Here is a 13,946-nt window from a genome sequence, read left to right on the forward strand (position 1 = left end):
CGATGGAGCTCCGTATGCCACGGCAAACTGGCTGACACTGACGGCGGCGGTGCACAAATGCTGCGCAGCTAGCGCCATTCGACGGCCAACACCGCGGTTCCTGGTGTGTCCGCTGTGCCGTGCGTGTGATCATTGCTTGTACAGCCCTCTCGCAGTGTCCGGAGCAAGTATGGTGGGTCTGACACACCGGTGTCAATGTGTTCTTTTTTCCATTTCCAGGAGTGTATTAGTCCATCTCTTCCTCCCCCCTCCTTCTACCGCCCCCCCTCCCCGTCTTTTGCTGTCCATCTCTTCCTCTTTCCTGCATCTGTCAATCTCCTCCTTTCCTCTCTTTCTGTCCATTTCCCCACCCCCCTCTCTTTGATCATGTCCACCTCCCCCCTCCTCGTGTCCATCTTCTCTTTCCCCCTCTTTATCTGTCCATCTCCTCCTTAACACTTCTCTTATTATCACTCCCATCCAGTAGGAGGCTGGTGGTTCTTATCACCTCAGTATTTCTCATCATGATCATCATCATCATCATCATCATCATCATTTAAGACTGATTATGCCTTTCAGCGTTCAGTCTGGAGCATAGTCCCCCTTATAAAATTCCTCCATGATCCCCTGTTCAGTGCTAACATTGGTGCCTCTTCTGATGTTAAGCCTATTACTTCAAAATCATTCTTAACCGAATCCAGGTACCTTCTCCTTGGTCTGCCCCGACTCCTCCTACCCTCTACTGCTGAACCCATGAGTCTCTTGGGTAACCTTGCTTCTCCCATGTGTGTAACATGACCCCACCATCTAAGCCTGTTCGCCCTGACTGCTACATCTATAGAGTTCATTCCCAGTTTTTCTTTGATTTCGTCATTGTGGACACCCTCCTGACATTGTTCCCATCTACTCGTACTAGTACCTGCAATCATCCTAGCTACTTTCATATCCGTAACCTCAACCTTGTTGATAAGGTAACCTGAATCCACCCAGCTTTTGCTCCCATACAACAAAGTTGGTCGAAAGATTGAACGGTGCACAGATAACTTAGTCTTGGTACTGACTTCCTTCTTGCAGAAGAGAGTAGATCGTAGCTGAGCGCTAACTGCATTAGCTTTGCTACACCTCGCTTCCAGTTCTTTCGCTATGTTGCCGTCCTGTGAGAATATGCATCCTAAGTACTTGAAATCGTCCGCCTGTTCTAACTTTGTTCCTTGTATTTGGCACTCAATCCGTTTATATCTCTTTCCCACTGACATTACTTTCGTTTTGGAGATGCTAATCTTCATACCATAGTCCTTACATTTCTGATCTAGCTCTGAAACATTACTTTGCAAACTTTCAATCGAATCTGCCATCACAACTAAGTCTTTCGCATATGCAAGACTGCTTATTTTGTGTTAACGTATCTTGATCTCACCCAGCCAGTCTATTGGTTTGATTGTTGCCAGCATCATATTTAAAGTACCAGGGACGCAGGTTGCTAGCCTACTTGCCCTGAGTCCCATTGAGTTTTACCCCAAACGGTTGAGGGACTAACCGGTGGATTAGGTAGTCTTTGCCGTATGAGCACAAAGGTGACCACGACTCAGAATATGTCCGAGATGCCCAGCCTTATTCCACAGTAACTGGTATCCCGACTGTCGGGACCACTTACTTGGCCACTCATACGTTGCCCGTGGTTCATGAACTAGGACATGACAACAGGAACCCACACCAGCTGCTAAATAATATGTGCACCAAATTTGGCTGAAATTGGTCCAGGGGTTTAGGATGAGCTTCTTACAGGGGACTTTGTCAGCGTTCAGATGTATTTCACACTTTAAGATATTCCACACATACGTATTTGTACATATCTCCAGCGAATTTCGCCCTACAGTTTCATTTTCATGCAGCTCAATATTTAAGACGTCGTATCTCCTGAACGACGTGTCCTTCAAGATATAAATTGTTGATAAACCCAGTGTTATTCGTGGCTACTGCCTGGAAAATGTGTTGTGAATAGAGTTAATAGCGAAGAAGAAGTAAATATGAACGCCATGCCTGATACGGCAGTTTTTACGTATCTCCGGAATTATCCGTCGTACGATGATATACTTTCGTAAGTACATTCAGTGGTATATGTAAATGCTATCTGCAAAATGTATTGTGAATACTGTTTGTAGTAAACAAGTAATAAATTGAAACGTAATGCATCATGCGGCATTTTACTGCGTGAACAGAGAAAATATAGCAAACTATTAACTTTTTTCCTTTTGTCAGTTTGTGGTGGTTGTTAGCGAGAAAAATATGTAAGGGTTTGAATTTGTGTCATTGTCAAATACTGGCTGAATAAGCCGCGTGGTCTGCAGCACCTTGTCACGGTTTGCGCGGCTCACCCTGTCGTAGGATTGAGTCCTGCCTCGAGTATGGGTGTGTGTGTTGTCCTTAGAGTAAGTTAGTTTAATTTAGATTACGTAGGGTGTAAGCCTAGGGACCGATTACATCAACAGTTTGGTCCTGTGGGACTTTACCACTACCACAAGCTGAATAAATTACGGATATTCGCGCATCATGGGTTCACTACTTTTTTACCCGAATCCTCACACCTGTGGTACGTAGGTGTTTCTTACCCCCACAGTGATTCTTTCCAGACAAGTGATACGCGTACCAAGTTTGGTCGGAATTGGCGTAGATATTCATACATACATGAATATAAACATACACGCATTTTTATAACTTACGTGGATATCACGACTGTAAGTATGTCAGTTGCTCTCTCTGACCGATTCCAATTTGTTGTAGGTGGAAAGATGATTATTCATCGTGGTGACACGAACGGGCCTTTGAAGAAATTTTAGATACCTGGATTCTATTACGAATGGTTTACAAAGCATCAACTACATTAGGTTTTTAGCCAATTGAGCGCAGTTTCTATTATTTTCATCTATCCGAAATTGCATCTTTTGGCGGAGACCATGACAGGTGTACACGGCATGACAGTCACTGTCATTATAAATGAGCCGGCCGGTGTGGCCGAGCGGTTCTAGGTGCTACAGTCTGAACCGCGCGACCGCTACGGTCGCAGGTTCGAATCCTGCCTCGGGCATGGATGTGTGTGATGTCCTTAGGTTAGTTAGGTTTAAGTAATTCTAAGTTCAAGGGGACTGATGACCTCAGATGTTAAGTCCTATAGTGCTCAGAGCCATTTGAACCATTTTTGAACCATTATAAATGACAGGCGCTACTTGTGTGCGTGCCGTCGTTTCGTATCAGTGCCGTAAATCTCTTCAACCTGATGTTACTGTCCTCGCGCCACGCAGTTTGTCAGGGCATCAATCAATCGTCAAGTTGGTCACGGCCGGAGTATGGAGGTCAAAATCGTAGAGGAAGTTCTAGACATGAATACTGTAAGCAGTTTCAAATGGATGGTAAAGTTTATGTACATGAATATCCGTGGTTTTAAAAAGACACACTCGTGTGAAATCCAGCTTTTCCTTTTCTCAACTGATACAGTGCGAACAATAGATGAAGGGCAACAGGCAGATTCCATATTTCTAGATTTCCGGAAAACATTTGACACGGTGCCCCATTGCAAACTGTTAACGAAGATACGAGCATATGGAATAGGTTCACAGATATGTGAATGGCTCGATGACTTTAAGTTATAGAATCCTGTATGTTGTCCTCGATGGCGAGTATTCGAGACAAGGGTATCGTTGGGAGTGCACCAGGAAAATACGATAAGACCGCTGTTGTTCTCTGTATATGTAAATGATTTGGCTTGCAGAGTGGACAACAGTCTGCTGTTGTTTGCTGACGATGCTGTGGCGTACGGTAAGGTGTCGAAGTTGAATGGCTGCAGGAGGATACAGGAAGATTTAGACAAAATTCCTAGTTGATAGGATGAATGGCGGCTAGCTTACAAATGTGAAAATTTACGTTAATCCAGATGAGTAGGAAAATGGACCCGTAATGTTTGGATACAGCATAAGTATTGGCCTTCTTGACACAGTCATGTCATTTAAGTGTCTGGGTGTAAAGTTGCAAAGCGATAACAAATGGAACGAAGGAAGGCGAATGGCCGAATTCCGTTTATTCGGAGAATTTTCGGAAAGAGTGGTTCACCTGTAAAGGAGACCGCACAAGGAAAGCCGGTGCGACCTATCCTTGAGTACTGCTCGAGTGTTTGGGATCCGTATCAGGTTGTATTAAAGGAGGACATAGAAACAATACAGAGGTCAAGTGCTAGATTTCTTTCTGATAGGTTCGAACAACATGTAAGTGTTACGAAGATGCTTCGTGAACTCAAATGGTAATCCCTGGAGGGAAGGTGACATTCTTTCCGAGGAACACTACTGAGAGAAGTTAGAGAACCGGCATTTGAAGCTGACTGACGAATGATTCTACTGCCGCCAATGTACATTGCGCGTCAGGACCGCGAAGATAAGATACGAGAAAATGGGGCTCACTTGGAAGCACACAGACAGTCGTTTTTCCCTCGCTCTATTTGCGAGTGGAACAGGAAAGGACATGACTACCAGTGGCACAAGATACCCTCGGCCACGCGCCTTCGGTGGTTTGCGGAGTATCTATGTAGATGGAGATGTAAATGTAGCCACAGTAGTCGGACAGAAATTATGAGACTGGACGGGATGGACTAGAGTGGAGAGCTGCACCAAACCAATCTTTGGACTGAAGACCACAACGACACCATGCTTGTTTTCTTCGGACTGAAGACCTTAAGAACAACGTGGTACAACTTGCACGCTGTTCATCCCCAAGTGTTGCTCTCCCTCCTTAACGAAAATGACGATTCCATGATAACTCAGGATGTGGCCTATTATCCGATTTCCAGTTTTAGTAAGTCTCTGATGTAAAAATTAGTTTTTCTCCAGATCTTTAGTTATTAGACCTACCCACCTAATTTTCATCATTTTTCTGTAGTATTTCATATTATCTTTTTGTCTGAACTGCTTTTCGTCCACTTTTCCCTTCCTTGCAAGGCTATGCTCCAGACAAATACTTTTAGAAAGAACTTTCTAACAATTAAATTTATATTCGATATAAAAAAAATACCTTTCTTGCCACTGCCAGTTTGCAGTGTCTCTCCTTTGTAGTGCTGCATCATCAGCTATTTACTCCCCAAAATGCGAAAGTGACCTACTACTTTTATAGTCTCATTTCCTGGTTTTATCATTACCTGATTTAATTCGACTACCTCTCCTTGCCTTTGTTTATTTTGGTGATGTTCATCTCATAATCTCATTTCAAGGCATTATCCATTCCTATGATAATACATACATGCTGAAGCAACGAATTAAAATATGTACCAAGGCTGGGAACCGAACTCTTGTACCATGCTTTATTAAGCATATGTGCCAACCACTGTGCCACCCTGACACTGAGGCGAACACAGCTGCAGATTCGAATCCCTTCCTTGGAACAAATTTTAATTCACGGCTTCGGCCTGTGTTCATTATCATGAATAAAGATTAGACCTAATCCCGCCTCTGACAGAATTACATAAATGAATATTCATAAATGCGTCAACTGAAAGATTCTTATGCATCGTATCATTGCAATACTGAGAAAAACAGGAGAGACTGTGGAAGTACACAATCATTAAAGATATGCGCGATTGCCACTTTCCAGTGCCATATAAATAGCACAACACGTTATTCGAGAAGACATGGGAGGAACACCAAGTTAAGTTCAGCACGCAGATAAAAGTAAAAGAAGTATACAAAAACACTAAATTCCTTAGAATCACAGGTTACATTGTACTGGAGTAGAATGATTCTGTTCCGTAAAATGGACATTGTAATCCTAGCACACACTGCAGAAAAAAACTAGTACACCCTTTAAGAAATCTCCAATTCACTCAAGATTTATTATTGCAAACGTGTATGTGGGGTACATCAAATGATTCCACTTATAGATCAATAACGTATGTCCTTCTGAAGTACCAGGTATCGAGCTATGCTGAAATACCAGTGTTGGTGTATGGTGTAGCCTCCGGAAACCAATGCAGGACCCTGGCATCCAGTCGATCGTACATATGGCGTATACTGTCCTGGGATAATCCTGCTCGACCTGTTCACGTAGTTCTGTAGAGTTGTAGCTTGACTAGTCGCACGACTCACTTCTTGTCCTATCATATCCCATACACGCTTGATTGGAGATATGTCCGGAGATCGTGCTCAACAGGGAAGCTGCTACACATCTTGCAGAGCATGTTGAGTCTCTCGGGCAGTGGATAGTGGAGCACTATCCTGTTGAAACAACACATCTACTTCCTTTTGCAATAACTGCAAAATAAATGTTCTAACTACATTCAGCATATACTGAGTGGTGGTTAGCGTCCCCTCCAGAAACACCAAAGGTGACCGAGGGTTGTAGATTGTCGCCCCCAAGACCATAAGATTTGGGATGGGGCAGTGTGTCTCGGACGAAAGCACTCTACGAGACAGCGCTCGCCAGTTCTACGTCGTACGCACAAACAACCATCGCTTGCGTGCAGTCAGAATCTGCTTTCATTGCTGAAGACCAAGGCGCGCCATCCATCTTCCAAGTGATCCTCCAACGGCATCAATCGAGCCTTGCACGTCGATGCTATGGCGTGACTGGCAGAGAGGCTAGGGGTGTGTGTGCCCATAGTCCCACTGCTAATAACTGCCGGCCGGTGTGGCCGTGCGGTTCTAGGCGCTTCAGTCTGGAACCGCGCGACCGCTACGTCGCAGGTTCGAATCCTGCCTCGGGCATGGATGTGTGTGATGTCCTTAGGTTAGTTAGGTTTAAGTAGTTCTAAGTTCTAGGGGACTGATGCCCATAAATGTTAAGTCCCATAGTGCTCAGAGCCATTTGAACCATTTGAACCAGCTAATAACTGGTTCGCGAAGCTTAGTGTCGACACGTCTAAGCTCAAAAGCTCTCTTATTTGTGCTGTGGTAGCTGCACGATCTGCTAATTTGCTCTTATAATATTTCGATCATAGCGGACGTCTGTGCTGCGTGGACGTCCACAACCTCGTCCGTGGGAATGTTCACATGACAACTGGCATCAGCACGGTTGCATAGCTGACGCAGCACTTCCAACTTGTGTGGCAGTTCTCCGTAAGGACTACCCCGCTAATCGGAAGCCCACAATCTGGCTTCCTTCATACTAGCTCAGTTGGCTGTAGAAAGCACTAGTGCGTCTTCGTGGCCTGGTTGCCTGCTTGTTTCACACGTTTGCACCACGATGAACCTTCTGGCTTAAAGGATAGACACAGGTGGCACTCTGGCAGCTAAGTCACCATCCTGCCTGTTTACGGATAACGCTGAAACCATTATTAGTACATGTACTACCCCAGGTGGCGTATGCTGTCATCAGGTAAATTACATGAGACTGACCAATCAATATGAAGAACTGATAGTTTTTTGGAGGTGACATTAAACGAATGACTGTGTTACTTAAACCGCTTTTGTAGAGAACATATAGCCACAAATCGCCTCAGACTCACAGCCGCTCATTTTTAGTGCAAGCTGGTCACACAGTATGAATCTGAAGTAACGGAAATATTTCATTTGCAACGTCGCGCAAGCATCATGGAAAGAAGTGCAGGAGAAGATATTGTTTGACTCCCACACGAAAACAAATAGCGACTTCAAACCGCAAGCAACAGAAAGACGCTCACCTAAATAAAGACCTATAAAATATTTTCCATGCTACTTGCAGATCCAAATTCGGTTCGTTTCTTCTTATTGCCAATGCCTTTTAGCTTCGAAATCTGTCTCCCTCGAGTTACCTCTTGGTTTGAAATCCAACTTCCATGTTAAACCGTCCAGTATGTGACAAGCAGTAACAAGAGACAGTTGTTGGCTCTTCTTCTAAGATTGATCAATGACGACAGTAATTGTACAACGTTCTTCGACATAAATTAAACATAACGTAGGGCGACACCGACAAGCACATGCTTTGGTTCCAATTATGACGCACGACACTCGCAATTATCCATTCCATTTTAATTAAATGTAAGCTTGTTCATGTGAATTTTCTTATTTTAAGCAGTTTCGTGCATATTGTTATTCACTTTAATAACTTTGCATAATTTTTGATATGATTTTGTTCACACATGTTGTTCAGCAGTTGCAGAATATTTCAATAAAGATAAAAAATTAGCCGCCAGATGCACAATAAAACCTTTATTTCGTTCACTTTATCGATTTAGAGATTTTAAACTGTCATCTTCAGAAGTGAAATACACTCAAATCATTATTTTGACGTCAGCTTACTAGTTATTTGAGCCCGTTTCGCAACTGAGGATGACAGTTTAAACTGCCGAAACAGGTGAAGTGAACCAAATAAAGGTTTTCTTGTGCAGCTGACAACTGATTTTTCTGGTCATTATTGAAATCTTTGATATACTGTCGTAGTAACGACAACGACTTATAACGAAACAGTAATCCAGACACAGTCTAAATTGCACTTCTATTTCATTTTGTTCTGGTAACGGGTTTGGCTATGCCATGTTCAGACTCGCTGTAGTACAATAAAATGCATCATAAAAATACCCAAATAAACCTATAATACAATAAAGAATGAATAGATACAGATAAACCTTATAATTCAGATGTCATCGCAGGCAGCAATGAATAGATAGTATCCTGTACCGGCAACCAGTTTGCTGCGGAAAAGAAACGACTTTTCACTAAGCAGCGACAGTGCTGTTGAATGTACAGTAATCAACTTTCGTTCACTTTAAATTGTGTAGAGAAGAAATTTTTAAAACATTATGCCTGTCTATTGAAAAGAGAAGAATATTATAGAGTTCACTGAAATAGTTTACATTTACAAAATAAATTAAAAAGATATCAAAGAATATTTTTGAAACATTGTTACACATACTAGTAGAATCGAAAATGAAAATTTGTGCCCTCAAGTAGTTAAGTAATTTAATTCGGGTCGTCAGCATTAATTCTCGAAAATTTAAATGTTGCAAGGTGGAGTAATGAGCCTGTTTGTAAGACACACACACACACACACACACACACACACACACACACACACACACATAAACACACACCTGTTCATTTTAACTGAAGACGTTGCCTCGGAGGAGGACATCCAACGATACCACATTCGACCCGCCACCCGACCCTCTGCGTAGGTGGCGATGGGCAAGTTTGATATCATCAATGGAAACTCCGTTTTTTACTGTAGATTACGATTCTGCGGCAAAATTTAGATACGTTTTGTCTGAAGCGTTTTCTTCGTCTCCACACATATGGCGCAGTAATCGGAGAAGTGGAAATGGGTACACAATCGTAATCTACGACGTGTTACTCAGTGGCCCTTGAATATCCAATGGCACGTGGGACCCCCACCTTCATACTGCGAGGGTAGTACAGGCCAGTATACCTTAACTTCCAATTGGAAATCCCCGTCGCAACGCTATATTCCACTGACATGTCGAACAGGGGACTAATTACTCGACGTGCCACCTTGGCCGTATAGCGAGCTAAGACGTATCAGAACAGGCAGTACACTGTGACCGAAGCTTACATATCGTGTAGACGTAGAACAGATAGTGGCTCTTCACGCTGCCCTTGCACAGTGTTTTTTGCCTACACACCTACCCATCATTTGGAGAACAGTCGTGCAAGTGGAAGATGAACTTTGCAACCACAGAACAAAGAACTGAAATGATCCTGATCTAAGGATAATGTAGGAGAAATGGTGAGGCTTCTGATGCCTTGTATGGTATCGACAGTTCCGATACCACAGCGTAGGTGCACGCTCGTAGGTTGGCACTACGAGAACGGACGCGCTATGCTGACCACAGCGCCCTCTAGCAGACGCGGTGGAGCTCAACGAGCGCCGCTCAGCTTCCGCCCCATTTCATCAAGAGCAGACCGCCTGGAGACATCGCTTCGACCTCAGAGTGTGTTGGCTTGTTATTGAAACTTTGTTCTACTTACGACGGGAATACGGCTTCGCACCTACGTGGTCATCACCGCATAGTTATGTAACCGTTTACTAACTTGTTTTTGCTTTTAGTAAACATTTTTAACTGCAGTACCGAAGTGCTTTACCTCTCCTGCTCCTACTAACTTCCTTCATTCGGCCTATTTTGCAGCTCACAGGAGCAAAACCACGCGTTGCCTTCCAGGCGGGATACAAAACCTTGTATGCCGAGCGTTTTCCAGAGAAAGCTCGCTACCGTACGTTCTTTTACCAGGTTGTGGAAGGTCTGGTGGCAACGCACAGACCGGCAAAGGGAAACGAAGCAAACGTGTTACAGGTGATGGCAGAGGCCATGGGTCACATTGCAGTGGTGCCAGTTGAGTCTGTCAGTAAATCGGGTTTCACTAAGCATTGCCTGCACCTCAGTAGGTATGGGAAGGGGAGGCTGGTAAAGCTCCTAGATGACATTGTAGTGGGTGGTGGGGGGCTGTTTTTCAAGGAGTTCTCTTGTGCTGTGGGAGAGTGGCCATGTATGTTAAAAACAGTAATCCATTTGAGTCCATAGACGTATCAAGGTACTACACTGAACATATATTTGAATTTTTTGTAAGGCCAGTTGCATTTAGTGAAACTAAACTTCTGATTGTTGTTGTTTATAGTTCCCCTAACTCGGATTTCAGAGAATTTCTGCTAAAGCTAGAGAGGGTTCTTGATTCATTTTATACCAAGTACGAGACATTAGTTACATGTGGTGACTTCAACATTAATTTTGTATACGGTAGTGCAAGAAAAAGGATATTGGTAGATCTCCTAAACTCATACGATCCGATGCAGACTGTATTTTTTCCAACTAGGGTGCAGGAAAACAGTAGCACAGCCATAGACAATATTTTTATTCGTTCTTCATTACTAGATGGGCATTCTGTTAGTAAAAGGGCGAATGGCCTTTCAGACCGTGATGCACAAATTTTAACACTAAAAGGCTTTTGTACTCAAACAAATGTCACATATAATAACAAACTATATAGGAAAGTTAATCCAACAACAATAGAGAATTTTTTAAGCATCGTCAAGGAACATGAGTGGCAGGATGTTTATACTGCCGATAACATAGATGACAAATATAATGCTTTCATCAACACATTTCTCATGCTCTTTGAGAGCTGCTTTCCACTAGAGCGTTCTAAACGGAGTACTGGCAGTAAAAGCCTGGGTGGCTGACTAGTGGGATAAGGATATCATGCAGAACAAAGCGGGAATTACATAAAAATGCTAGAAATAGTCACAATTAAGCTACAGTAGCCCGTTGCAAACAAAAAAATGGTTCAACGGCTCTGAGCACTATGAGACGTAACATCTGAGGTCATCAGTCCCCTAGACTTAGAACTGCTTAAACCTAACTAACCTAAGGATATCACACACATCCATGCCCGAGGCAGGATTCGAACCTGCGAACGTAGCAGCAGTGCGGTTCCGGACTGAAGCGCCTAGAACCGCTCGGCCATAGTGGCCGGCCATTACAAACAGTTCTGTAAGATGCTTAATAATGTTATTAGGAAGGCAAAGAGTGTATGGTACGCAAATAGAATAGCTAACTCACAGGACAAAATTAAAACCATATGGTCATTTGTGAAGGAAATGTTTGGTCAGAAGCACAAGGTCGAAAATATAAAGTTAGTTCGTAGTAAAAATATTTCTGTTACTGATAAATCAGATATATGTACAGTATTTAAAAATCTTTTTCTGTGCATATCAAGTGAATTAAATAAAAAATTAGTTTCTACAGGAAAGCATATTACACTCTTGGCAAATGTCTTTGATATCACACGATTTGCTATCAAATGTACAGTTCGGCTTCAGAAGTCGTTTAACAACTGAAAATGGTTTATTCTCTTTTCTCTGTAAGGTACCGGATGGCTTAAACAAAACGTTTCGAACGCTAGGCATATTTTTTTGATTTATCTAAGACGTTTGATAGTGTTGCTCACAAAATATTGCCCCAGAAGTTGGACAATTACGGAATACGGGGAGTAGTTCACAGTTGGTTCGCCTCCTACTTTAGCAACAGATAGCGCAAGGGCATTATTCTCAGAGTCGAAAATGGGTGTGATGTGGTGTCCGAGTGGGGTACACTCAAAGGGGGGGGGGGAGGGGGGGAGAAGGGAGGGTGCCTCACGGATCAGCGTTAGGGCCACTCCTGTTCCTTATTTATATAAATGATATGCCCTCTAGTATTACAGGTAACTCTACAATTATTCTGTTTGCTGATGTCACTAGCTTGGTAGTAAGGGATGTTGTGTGCAACATTGGCTCGGTTTCAAATAGTGCAGGTCATGACAGTCATGGCATAAATTCAGGGCTTGTAGAAACGAAACTAACGGTAAATCACAGTAAGACTCAGTTTTTACAGTTTCTAACACACAATTCAACAAAACCTGGTGTTTTAATTTCACAGAGTGGGCATATGATTAGTGAAACTGAACAATTCAAATTTCTATGTGTTCAGATATATAGTAAACTGTTGTGGAAAGCCCACGTTCAGTATTTTGTTCAAAGACTTAATGATGTCATTTTTACTATTCGAACTGTGTGTAAAGTAAGTGATCATTTGACAAGAAAATTAGTCTACTTTGCTTATTTCCACTCGCTTATGTCGAATGGTATTATATTTTGTACTAACTCATTCCTTTCTAAAAGTATATTTTTGGCTCAGAAACGGGCGGTTCGGGCAACAAGTGGTGTAAATTCACCAACCTCTTGTCGACCCCTGTTAACGAGTCTGGGTATTTTGACATTGGCCTCTCAACATATATATTCCTTACTGTCACTTTCTGTTAACAATATTAGTTTATTCCCAAGAATAAGCAGCTTTCACTCAGTTAATACTCGGCAGAAATCAAACCTGCATTTGGATCGGACTTCTTAACTCTTAGACAGAAAGGTGTGCAGCATACTGCTGCATCCATTTACAATGAGCTACCACAAGAATTCAAAAATCGTAACAGTAATGCACCCGCTTTCAAATCTAAACTAGAGTTTCCTCATGGGTCACTCCTTCTATTCTGTCGAGGAGTTCTTTCAAAAATTAAGCTGATTCCTGTATTATGTCACTTATTGCGATTACGTAAGCTTATGGCATGTAATTTTTTGGCATCATAAAAATTTTATTTTATCTGTTATTATTTTTATGTTGTAAATTCGTGTATTGGCATGTTCCATGACTTTGGAGATTTGTTCCTCAATTTGTTCCTACGGAACTAGACGTGTCCAATAAAAAATAAATAAAAAATATGGAACAAACTCAATGGTTCATATTTTATTAGTGACACGTTGAATGGCCGCAAATATCGAACGTTTTTGAGACATTAACTACCAGTACTACTGCAGGATGTTGCTGTGAACGGTCGACATCGTATGTGGTTGCAGCATGACGTTTCCCCAGCATGACAATTGAAGCAAGGAACGTATTAGACCATGTTTACACTGAGTGGTGGATCGGCAGAGGTGGCCCTATTAATTGGCCAGTTAGGTCACCAGGTGTTTCTCTGTGGTGGTATATGAAAAATAAGGTATACCAGAAAATACCAACAGGCCGTGAAGACATGATACACCACATCAGAATCGTCTGTGCTGACATTCCCGCTGATACGCTTCTGTCCTGTGTACGGTCATTTGAAAAGCGGATCACTAAGTGTACTGAAATTGACCGTACTAAATATGAACACTGACTCTAATTGGGAAGGTAAAGTAGCGTTCGCCTCGAGTCATGACCACAGCGCCCTTCCATCAGGATGTCCGAGGGCGACTCAAGGCCAGACCCAAACTTTTGTATGTTGTCAACTATGTGTCTACGACCTGCGCCCACGAACTCATTATGTATATTCCCGTACAGGGGAGACATTTTAAATGAAAGTCGCTTGCCCGGTGGTGGTGGATAAATATGATATTGCAGTGCCTCTGTGGTTCAAAAATAAGATGCAATGTTCCTCCTTATATGCATGTCCGACAGAAAATTGCATCGTATTTCTGCACGACACAGGCAC

This window comes from Schistocerca cancellata, chromosome 3 (assembly GCF_023864275.1).
Source record: "Schistocerca cancellata isolate TAMUIC-IGC-003103 chromosome 3, iqSchCanc2.1, whole genome shotgun sequence".
NCBI lineage: Eukaryota > Metazoa > Arthropoda > Insecta > Orthoptera > Acrididae > Schistocerca > Schistocerca cancellata.